Source organism: Danio rerio, chromosome 25 (assembly GCF_052040795.2).
Source record: "Danio rerio strain M-AB ecotype USA chromosome 25, GRCz13ab, whole genome shotgun sequence".
NCBI lineage: Eukaryota > Metazoa > Chordata > Actinopteri > Cypriniformes > Danionidae > Danio > Danio rerio.
The window spans coordinates 2,782,683-2,795,000 of record NC_141045.1 but is presented as its reverse complement, the minus strand read 5'-3'; the positions used below and the strand labels follow the sequence as shown (position 1 = coordinate 2,795,000).

The 12,318-nt window shown below is 37.0% G+C and overlaps 2 long non-coding RNA genes across 7 annotated transcripts in view; one reads left to right on the top strand and one right to left on the bottom strand.

Annotated features, from left to right (window-relative positions):
- Positions 1-9,134, top strand: part of si:ch211-218p2.3 — a 40,809-nt gene extending 31,675 nt beyond the window's left edge. Inside the window, exons 1-4 of one of the 6 annotated variants that reach the window (XR_015526066.1) lie at positions 1,646-1,894; positions 3,782-4,028; positions 5,879-6,454; positions 7,504-9,134. This is a non-coding gene — a long non-coding RNA (si:ch211-218p2.3). Of the gene's footprint in view, positions 1-1,645; positions 1,899-3,767; positions 4,029-5,707; positions 6,455-7,503 lie in introns of those variants that run through there. The other 5 variants (XR_015526068.1, XR_015526067.1, XR_015526071.1 and 2 more) reach the window with 5 other exon arrangements.
- LOC147830735 (uncharacterized) overlaps positions 1-11,792 on the bottom strand; it is a 63,996-nt gene extending 52,204 nt beyond the window's left edge. Inside the window, exons 1-2 of the long non-coding RNA XR_015526078.1 lie at positions 11,708-11,792; positions 1,432-1,543 (exon numbers count right to left, since the gene is read on the bottom strand). This is a non-coding gene — a long non-coding RNA (uncharacterized LOC147830735). The remainder of the gene's footprint in view (positions 1-1,431; positions 1,544-11,707) is intronic.
- Positions 11,793-12,318: the final 526 nt, after the last annotated feature.

Sequence of the window (12,318 nt, the reverse complement as noted above, 5' to 3'; positions counted from 1 at the left end):
ATAATGATACCTTTGAAAACTTGCATTTTATATTTAGGCAGTATAAATGTGGTTTTATAATAACAAATCAAGTCTAAATGCTGACAAAATAGTTGAAATGTGCTATTAAATAACCGCTAAAGGATGTTCAATTTTATTTTATTTCTAACGTGCTTTTTACATCTAATCCATTTTTTATTATTCTCCGATATGGCAAATTCAGATTGTTAAAAATAATACTCGACCATCAGTTTTTCTGCAGGCATGAGGAGCGAAGCCCGTTACCCAGAATGCTACAGCCAGCCACTATTAGGAGCTTTTACAGCAGTGATATGGCACCACACTGAAACCACAGTGACTAAGGCGATATAGATGAGTCGAGAGCGCTGCCAAAACCACCAAACCACCGTCAGAAACCACAAAACTATCACTTTTACTTGAGTCACTTTCAATAACGCCGGTTGTAGCATCTGGCAGAGCACAAGAGATACTTAGATTCATCAAACTACATGAGAAAGCACATTCCACATGCAGTTAAAACCATACTGTACAAGTTGCATAAATCATTAGCAATTTAATGCTGTAAAGCAACGCTGCACCAATCAGATGTTTCAGAATAGGACTTTAAAAATACGGGAACACCACATTTAAACAATAAGAGCTGATGCAACTTTTACAGTATGGAGATTTGATAAATTGTATGTATTTGCAATCAAATATTAGCAAAGTTATTAATTATTTTAACATTCATGCAGCTTCATATTAAGCTTTTCATTCATTTTTGAAAATCTAAATAAAACCTTAAATATTATGGCACAAATGTAATATAAAAAAATGAGTGTGTACATATACATATTGTTGATCTAATAAACTACATGCATATACAACTATTTTCGCCTAAAATACACCATTAAAACAGTTAATATTCACTTTTATTAATTAATAAATATTTAAATAATATGAATAACAGATAGAGTACAGTGCAAGTAAGCTGCCAAAACTAAAAACAAGCTGCAAGTAAAATTACAGTTAGATAATCTTGCTAAAAATACATGACTGCATTACTATATATATATATATATATATATATATATATATATATATATATATATATATATATATATATATATATATATATATATATATATTAAATGAGAACTTTGTAAATTATGTTCATTTCTTTGCATATTACTACAGTACACTTAATTAACATTTTCAAGTATATAACATTTGTCAAAATATAGCAAAACCTCGTTCACAGGACTTCTGAAAATAGAAATGCGTTTAAATATTATATTATTATGTTTAGAGAATATGATGTTAAAGCATTTCTTATCAGTTCATACATCTTATTGACACAAATCATTGAGAACTATCGCACATTTCTGGAAGATTTAAAAGAAAGTTTATGAATTAAAGGAATGCTAGGCTATATATGAAAGTTGACCTCACCTCAGAGCATCAGGCGATGTACTTTCTAGCATTGTTAAGACTCTGAGATCAGATAAAGCGGTTCCTTCAGTCTCCAGTGAACTTCAGGACGTCCAGATGAAGGATTATTGTGCTGTGGGACAAAGAGAGACTCATTTGAGCACATCATTATTATTCTGTGCTGCGCGCCGCGGATCTGCTGTGATCGCGCTCCGTTCACGCGCTCTTCCATTTTATTACAGGGAACGCGCTTTAAGAAGAGTCAAAATCACGGTCTGGAAGTTGATCGAGTTCATCTGGAAAGACGCAAGATCGATAATAAACACAACACAATCAGATGTGAACATTAGAAATCGACTTCCAGCGACTGTTTGCTTCATAAAAGCCAATTTCATGAGACGAGGAGAAAACCACCGCGTAAAACAGCGTCCATGTGTTTAACATGCGCTGTCTGAATTAAGATATGTGCATTAAGCTGCAGGAAGTGAGTATTAATAACTTTATATACACTCTGAGCTCGTAAAAATGATTTGGATGTGACCTGTCTCAGATTAAAAACTCACCGCATTATACATCGAAAATGAAATTGATTCGGAAAGTTATTAAAAGTGACTAATGTTTGTCATGAGTTTCGTGTCATTTTTTTGTTATCTGAATTACCATGAGATTTAATGTTGGCTGAAGGCTACTGTTAATAAACCCAAAACAGTAAAACTATCTATCTATCTATCTATCTATCTATCTATCTATCTATCTATCTATCTATCTATCTATCTATCTATCTATCTATCTATCTATCTATCTATTATTTTTTTTATTCTTTGTCGTTTTTATTTTCTTATATTTTATGCTTTTTTTCTTGTTTATGCACATTAAATTACCATTGTGTATGAAATGTATCTGACTCTAAAATACCCAAAATTATTGCTTTATGCGTTAATTATTTTGAAGCTAACAAATTTATAAACATACATTATTGTATTGTAATTAGTAAAATATGAGTGTATGTGTGTGTGGATGTTTCCCAGAGAAGGGTTGCGGCTGGAAGGGCATCCGCTGCATAAAAATGTTCTGGATAAGTTGGAGGTTCATTCCGCTGTGGTGACCCCGGATTAATAAAGGGACTAAGCCGACAAGAAAATGAATGAATGAATGAATGAAAAGGATAACATGCCATAAGTCGTTGTTCAGAATAATATATAAAACAAAATAGTTTAAAAAGTAAGGCTTGTATAGGAATTTCACTAAAAAAGTTAAATATATTTCGGCTCCATTACATTTAGTTTTAGTGTAAAAATGATTTGGATGTGACCTGTCTCAGATTAAAAACTCACCGCATTTAAACTGAACAATAAATTGATTTTGGAAAGGTTTTAAGTGACTAATGTGTGACTTTGCCATGAGTTTTGTGTCATTTTTTTGTTATCTGAATTACCACGAAATTTAATGTTGGCTGAAGGCTACTGTTAATAAACCCAAAACAGTAAAACTCTCTCTATCTAATTTTAATGTTTTATAACATTTTATTTTTTGTTGTTTTTATTTTCTAATGCTGTTTTTTATTCTCGTTTATGTAAAGCACATTTAATTAACTTTGTGTATGAAATGTGCTACTGTATATAAATCTATCTATCTATCTATCTATCTATCTATCTATCTATCTATCTATCTATCTATCTATCTATCTATCTATCTATCTATCTATCTATCTATCTATCTATCTCTAAAATACCCCAAATTATTGCTTCTTGAGTTCATTGTTTTGAAACAAATTTATCAACATTATTTTACATTACTGTATTAAAATTAGTTAAATAAAAAAATAAAAGTATGCCATAAGTCGTCGTACAGAATAATGTATAAACATTGCAAAATGGTTTAAAGGGTAAAGCTTGTATAGGAATTTGACCAAAAAAAAGAGAAATATATTTAGGCTACATTAGATGCAGTTTTTGTGTGTGAATTAACTCTGGAGCAAGCTGCAAGTAAAAGTTAGTAGAAGTTGTTAATATAATTTAATTGTTAAATAAAATAATAATAATGAAAGCTATAATGCAAAATAAAAAACACAGTACATTTTTTAGAATTTTAAATAAAGGTCTGTATATAAAAATATATTAAATAGGCCTATATAAATACCAAAACAAAATTATATATATATATATATATATATATATATATATATATATATATATATATATATATATATTAGGCCTATATGTAAAATATAAAGAAACAGATTAAATCCAGGAGATTAATTTCTTTTTCATTCACTTCCAATTTTAAAAATGCAGTGACTTAATATCCTGCATCTATATGTATTCATTCGTCCGTCTGCATGCTAATGATCATTTGAGGCTCGTGTTTCCAGCGACAGACAGACAGACTGACGGTAATGTGATCATCTACCAGAGGAGCTCCAGATATCAGCAGTCCCGCCTCGGGTTGACGGAGGCCGCGTGTCCCGCCCTGACCCCGGCGAGGAGGATCGGCTCAGCGCTGAATGACGAGCCACAGACACTCGACGAGCCTCAACGCATTCAAATCAATCAGCCCGGTGTGACGTCATCGGACACGTGACCGGAGCGGGCCGCTGGAGGTGTATGATCTGAGATCAGGTGACTTTCCCGTCATAAAGAGCTTCATAAAAGAATAGGGCTGGGATATTATTGTGGACCACTGAAATCAGATGAAGCCATTTGTTAACTGTACTAATAATAATACAGTTTAACTGTAACTGGCTTTACATTATTAAAATGATAATTATATTTAAGTATTCATTTACATATAATAAATAAAACATTTTTGTGTATGAATGTATATACATACACAAAAACTTATTTAAAATGTTTATAAAATGTATACACATATAATGGCCACTTTGTTAGGTACACCTTAATTGTACCGGGTTGGACCCTTTTTGCCTTCAATCAGAACTGCCTTAATCCTTCATGGCATTGATTCAACAAGATACTGGAAATATTCCTCAGAGATTTTGCTCCATATTGACATGATAGCATCAAGCAGTTGCTGCAGATTTGTCGGCTGCACATCCATGATGCCAATCTCCCGTTCCACCACATCCCAGAGGTGCTCTATTGGATTGAGCTCTGGTGACTGTGGAGGCCATTTGAGTACAATGAACTCATTGCCATGTTGAAGAAACCAGTCTGAGAGGATTCACGCTTTATGACATGCTGCGTTATCCTGCTGGAAGTAGCCATCAGAAGATGATTGTGGTCATAAAGGGATGGACATGGTCAGCAGCAATACTCAGGTAGGCTGTGGTGTTGACATGATGCTCAATTGATACTAATGAGCCCAAAGTGTGCCAAGAAAATCTCCCCCACACCATTACACCACCACCACCAGCCTGAACCGCTGATACAAGGCAGGATGATCCATGCTTTCATGTTGTTGACGCCAAATTCTGACCCGAGCATCTGAACGTGTCAGCAGAAATTGAGACTCATCAGAGCAGCAACGTTTCTCCAATCTTCTATTGTCCAGTTTTGGTGAGTCTGTGTGAATTGTAGCCTCAGTTTCCTGTTCTTAGCTGACAGGAGCGGCACCCGGTGTGCTCTTCTACTGCTGTAGCCCATCCGCCTCAAGGTTGGACGTGTTGTGTGTTCAGAGATGCTCTTCTGCAGAGCTCGGTTGTAGCGAGTGCTTATTTAATTTACTGTTGCCAGCTGGAACCAGTCTGGCCATTCTCCTTTTACCTCATCAACAGGGCATTTGCGCCCACAGAACTGCCGCTCACTGGATATTTCCTCTTTAGCAGGCCATTCTCTGTAAACCCTAGAGATGGTTGTGCGTGAAAATCCCAGTAGATCAGCAGTTTCTGAAATACTCAGACCAGCCAGTCTGTCACCAACAAACATCCCTTTCACCTTTGAATCCTCTTTCTTCCTCATTTTGATGCTCGCTTTGAACTGCAGCAGATCGTCTTGACCATGTCTACATGCCTAAATGCATTGAGCTGCTGCCATGTGGTTGGCTGATTAGACATTTGCGTTAACGAGCAGTTGGACAGGTGTACCTAATAAAGTGGCCGGCGGGTGTATATATTTTTTTCACATCCAAATAAATATATATATATTCAAATCATTACATAAATATAGTGTTTTATTTATAATCTTATAAATATGTATAATTTCACATTTTATTAATTAATTATATTATTCCTTAACTGTTTTTAAATATTTAATTAATTTCTGAAAAATCATACATTTATACTGTATATTTTTTATTATTATTATTTTCTTTTTATACTTTTTGTGTCACTTTTTGCCAGAGCGTCAGCTTCTTGATGCTCGTCTCTGTATAGATGCAACATCTGTGTTTCATTGGTGCTGGAGTAATGATAAACACACTCGCACAGCTGATCCAAAAGCCACAGTTCGCACGGATGGAGGTGAGTGCTGGATATATTACTGTTAAAACACCTCTGGATTTATTTCTTCAGGCCCTGAAACCCCAGAGAGGCCGACCCTCCACTCGCTCTGCAGGATTATTGTGGATTCTCGAGACCGCCTCGTCCTACGCAATCAGATGAAGAGACTCTGCAAAGCTAACACAGACTGCACTGACACCGGGTTAAGTTGTGCTGGATTCTTCCTCATCAGTCCATTTGAGTCATCTGACGGAACAAATGAAAGCTCATTATTCACTGACCGGTTTTCCACAGTAGCTGATGTCCAGATTTAACTACACTATAAAAATATCCACAGTATAGGCGTTTTCTGTTTATTTACGGTTGTGAATTGCATTATGAGGTGTTAATCTCTGCTCTGTCGTCTTTTGATATTTGACTCTACAGTTTAACAGTATTGACAGTTTAGTAGTTGGAAGTAATATAATGTGTAAGAAATAATATCTAGAGAAATTAATACGTCTGTAAAATAATAGTAAATGGACTGGCGCTTTATTACAAGGTGTTTGTAGCGTAATATACAACGCCAACCCAGACAATATAGCACTGCAAACTGTTACACATGACAATAAAAGTCACTTTTTATGAAAACATATGGGTTCAGTTCAAGTGTGCCGCAAGCCCACGTTTGAGTGAAGGTTTCGGCCGTTAGATCGCCCCCTGGGGGCTGGCTGCAGTACAAGTCATAAAGCCCGCCTCCTCCGTGTTAATGAAGGAGACTTGAGCCCAAATAAAAAAAAATATTACACTTGCAATAAAATGTCCCGAAAGATGGTTCTGGTCGATTAAGGCACTGGTTATTGTGCTGAAATAGGTGCAGATCTTCATTTTTGTAAACAGTTTGTTTTTAGCAGTAATTTAATGCTGGGCGTGTCATCGTGATTGACAGCTGTGATTGACAGTTTCTCAAAGCAGCGCGTCTGAGCTTCAGCAGGAGACTGAAGTAGACTGAAATGTTATTATTCCATTTCTGTGTTATTTTACCATGACAAAATGAGTTCAGCAGTAAACTATAGTTTCTGACATACATGATCCTGGTGGAACACTGTTTATTCGCTAAGGTCAGGGCTTTTTTCGGGCTTTATTAGTTTGCTGATACACGCCTAGCCACCCAGATAGCAAAACACAGTTCCGGCTAGATTCTCGCCTGCCGGAGACTTATCTCTTAGAGCTCAGACTGACTAATGTTACCTCTGCTGGACCTACTCCGGATGCCTGGACTCACTACCCAATTCCAGTCCGAGTCAATCGAGCCAGATGCGGCGGCCGAGCGAGCCGGCGCTGCCGCATGCGAGCCGGAATCAGCCCGCGACGCCGCGAGTAAGTTATGTGTTGCGGCCTGGAGCTGGCGCGATTGAATATATAAAACCCTCATATTTGTTAACGTTATTACATCCATTTGTGTTGATATGACAGCAAACGCATGCTGAGAAGTTCGGGGGGCGTGGTTGACTTTACATAAAGCGTTTGGTTGGAAGCTCGACTCCGCTCATTTTCGCGGCTCCTCCTCTGGCTCCTCCTTCTGCGCATGTCAAGGCTCCAATTTCAGCAGTCTTTTGCGACAGTTTGTGCCCCTCAAGCAGGCGTTTTGCCCTCAAGGCGTTCAATGGGAAAAAGGGCTGTCGCATCGTCCATATTTTTTACAGTCATTGGTTCAGTTTCACAAACAAGGTGTAGCTTAAGTCAGGACTAGAACTTAGTTAAATTACGATTAAAGCCACTTTTATAAAAATGCTGTAAAAAACACATTATTGGTGTGAATTCTGCAGACAAAACAATGCCACTAAGGTATTTTAAGGTATCTAACTGCAAGTTATTTTCAGTTAAGACACTCTTGACACTCGATTTTAAGAAAACTACAATTTAAAAATTGTTTTCAGGCGAGGCAGTGGCGCATTAGGTAGTGCTGTCGCCTCACAGCAAGAAGGTCGCTAGTTCGAACCTCAGCTCAGTTGGCGTTTCTGTGTGGAGTTTGTATGTTCTCCCTGCCTTCGTGTGGGTTTCCTCCGGGTGCTCTGGTTTCCCCCACAGCCCAAAGACATGCGGTACAGGTGAATTGGGTAGGCTAAATTGACTAAAGTGTATGAGTGTGGGTGTGAATGTGAGTGTGGATGTTTCCCAGTGATGGGTTGCGGCTGGAAGGGCATCCGCTGCGTAAAAACTTGCTGGATAAGTTGGCGGTTCATTCCGCAGTGGCGACCCCGGATTAATAAAGGGACTAAGTCGACAAGAAAATGAAATCAAATTGAAAAATTATTTTCAACCAGCCAAAGTGGCTAGTGGTGGTGTCTGTCTAACCCGCCACACAGGAAATCTACCTGCATTTGGCAGGTGTTAATGTTAAGCCCTGATTATAATTGTTTTGGGAGAAAATGCATTTGCTGGTAAAATCCTTTACATTCTCAAGAGAAACTTTTTACTTTCCCACAAGCGACATTTCCTTCCTTCATTCTCAATCTATTGTGCTTTCCCAGGGAAACGGAAAAAGCAAACTATAAAATATAAAGGATATGTATGTTTGAAGTAAAGTCGATTTGACTGACAAATGATCAGATGGGGAATCGATTCTTTTATCGACTCTTCATTGCTGCGAGAATTAAGGGATACAGCTGGGGACGGAGGTTAATGAGAATGATTTATATTATTCATTAAATCACCCAAAAAGCAAACGTTCCCTGAAAATTCTGTGTTCTTTTGCAAAACTTTCCATTTTCTTGAAACACTTTGAGGTCTAAACTCCTGCGTTCCCTCAAGAACTGTAGCACTTGCTGACAAAACGTGCATTATTTTATCGAAATGTATACACCACAGAAGAAAATCTATAACTCAAGCTCTTTAAATGAATAATTCAAACATGAGAGCTACACCAAAGTAAGGAATTTATCAGTGCATCACATTTAAAACAAACTCCAGTGCAAATGAAATTCAAGATAGTTTGACCTCTCGACACCATTGATTTTTGGGATGCTTTGCAATCATAAAATATGCATATACACGAGTTTGATTTGCTCAGTGTTTTTAAATATAGAGCACTGGTGCTTTCATGATCATTTCAGAGGTTTGCAGTGACATTAGTGTGAGTGAGAATTGTCATTTTTGGATGAACCGTTCGTTTTAATGCACAATGTTCATTCTTTACTTTTGATAATCAGCTCTCTGTTCTGCTCATTCACCTTTTCCTCTGCTCTCTAATTCTTTTATTAGCTTTCTTGGCTGTCTTTTAAATATCTCATCACTGAAGCTGATCTTATTTGATTGAAAGCTAATTAAAACAAAAGATTTCACATCAGGACGAAACACTGAGGCCTGCTTCATTTACAAGCACTAAAATATAACGGTCTACTTAAGGATTTTATATTGCTTTTTAAGGATGTATTGTTGAGTTTTAATAATACAGGGGAAAAAAAACATGAGGATTGATTAATACATATTTTATTGCTGCTTGTTAAATTGCAAGTTCACTCTTTGAAATCTTGAATTTATCGAAAAAGATGTCCAACAATATATCCAAGCTATATTTCATGCTCAAAGGACTATAAAGCTCTTATAATCAACATGGTAAATGCCGCAGAGTTTCATTAGAGTATATTCAACGTTGGACAGATGTATTTCAGAAACTGCTGATCTACTGGGATATTCAAGCACAACCATCTCTAGGGTTTACAGAGAATGCTCTGACAAAGAGGAAATATCCAGTGAGCGGCAGTTCTGTGGGCGCAAATGCCTTGTTGATGCCGGAGGTCAGAGGAGAATGGCCAGACTGGTTCCAGCTGGCAACAGTAACTCAAATAAGCACCGAGCTCTGCAGAAGAGCATCTCTGAACACACAACACGTCCAACCTTGAGGCGGATGGGCTACAGCAGCAGAAGAGCACACCGGGTGCCGCTCCTGTCAGCTAAGAACAGGAAACTGAGGCTACAATTCACACAGACTCACCAAAACTGGACAATAGAAGATTGGAGAAACGTTGCCTGCTCTGATGAGTCTCCATTTCTGCTGCCACATTCAGATGCTCGGGTCACAATTTGGCCTCAACAACATGAAAGCATGGATCCATCCTGCCTTGTATCAGCGGTTCAAGATGATGGTGGTGGTGTAATGGTGTGGAGATTTTCTTGGCACACTTTGTGTCTATTAGCATTAACTGAGCATCGTGTCAACACCACACACTACCTGAGTATTGCTGCTGACCATGTCCATCCCTTTATGAGCACAGTGTACTCATCTTCTGATGGCTACTTCCAGCAGGATAACACACCATGTCATAAAGCGTGAATCATCTCAGACTGGTTTCTTGAACATGACAATGAGTTCACTGTACTCAAATGGCCTCCACAGTCAGCAGATCTCAATCCAATAGAGCACCTCTGGGATGTGGTGGAACGAGAGATTGGCATCATGGATGTGCAGCCGACAAATCTGCAGCAACTGTGTGATGCTATCATGTCAATATGGAGCAAAATCTCTGAGGAATATTTCCAGTATCTTGTTGAATCTCTGCCTTGAAGTATTAAGGCAGTTCTGAAGGCAAACGGTGTTCCAACCCGGTACTTGTAAGGTGTACCTAATAAAGTGGCCGGTTAGTGTAAAAGCAGGTGTTTAATCCCGAATCAAGAGGCCATTTGGCAAGAGCTTGGAAAAAAAAAAAAAAAAAAAAGCTTTTTCGGTGTGCATGTTGTGTTTTAATACAAACTATCTCTGGGGGAGACTGGGAAACCTACTAAACCTGACACAAGCAGAGAAAGGTGGAATCTGAGAGGAAGAAGAAGAGGCCATTTTAAAGCCGCGTTAACGAGGCCACCTGCTGGTGGATAGTGCTACCACACAAGACTGATGATATGCACTGTAAAATTTTAATTATTTTTCTCGAATATATAAGAGATGCTTAACAGAACAACGACTTACCACTTTTTGTTTGGAAAGAATAAAAAACGAAAAAGAAAGGCTAATAAATTAACCTAACTTGCATAATAAACCTAGTTAAGCCTTTAAATCGCACTTTTAAGCTGAATACTGGTATCTTGGAAAACAACTAGCAAAATATTATAACCTGTCACCTTTTTTGGGGTCAACATCTACACATATTTAAATTATCTGGACCTCTAACACTTATCAAAAATCCCTTTCTAAATTCATGTCTATTTTCTTTTCTAACTAACAATCCATTTTCTAGTATATTCTACTCTTTCCATAAAGCAAACACAACTTAGTTAACATAACCAAGTTTTCTCGTTCTCTGATTAAATGTAAGTGTGGTTCAATGATTTGCAGGTGTTTTGGGATGCACATGGTTATTAGTGTAACGTTTTTGCACATCAGCTCTCTACAGTACATGTACTGTATTACTGCGCCCTCTATTGGTTACTACAGAAATGGCAAATATTACCATGGTAGTATCTATCTACAACTAAATCAATTTGTGATATAATAAAGTACCACATAAAGTCTACAAAAATGCTTTGCAGATACGAAATGTGTCTAATAGCTAACTTTATTAGTTTAATCAATCAGATATGTTCGTTAGCTAGCATGATATGTCAACAATGTAGGCCTACAGGCATTAAAAGTACTAAAGATAATATATGACAAGTGATTTGGTTTTGTCCTGGTATATTTGACGATTGTGTCGTGTCAGACGACTTTTATAATGTATTGTTTCTCCAAAAAATAGTGTTTTTTTCAGTTTCAGGGATAATCCAGCTCTGCTAACGAGTGCCTGTCATGTTACTCATTGCTGTTTCTGGAGCTAAATATACCACAAATCACGAACTTTGCAGCAGTATTTGCTGGCTAAAACGTTCATTCCCAGCTCTGCATTAATAAAAAAAACTTTATAACAAAAAATGAAAGCTAAAGCCTACCTTTTAAGTGTAAAATTATGGCGGCAGTGGTCGACGATGTGAGCCGCAGCAGCGACATCTGTTGGGTTTTTAACGGAAAAGTCGAACGTTAAACGGGATACAGCTGCGGACATTCACACATCAATATACGATTTACGTGACTGTAAAAACAATAATATTTTTACATCACTGTGAAGGTTGGAGTAGGGATAGATGTTAATAAAATACAATTTAATGATTAATTTAATAAATAATATGAACAACACTCTGTATAATTACTGTTTTTACATTACTGTGAGGATTGGAGTAGGGATGGACAATGAAATACAATTTAATGGCTAATTTAATATAAAATATATGAATACTACCCTGTATAATGACTGTTTTTACATTACTGTGAGGGTTAGGATTGAGGTAGACGCTAATAAAGTACAATTTAATCGTAAATTTAATAAATAATCTGAACAATACTCTGAATAATTACTGTTTTAACACGAGGATTAGGGTGTGGTAGAAGTTTCTAAAATACAATTTAATAAATAAAAACATACCTACTGTTTTTACATTACTGTGAGGATTGGAGTAGGGATAGATGATAAAATACAATTTAATGGCTAATTTAATTTTTAAAA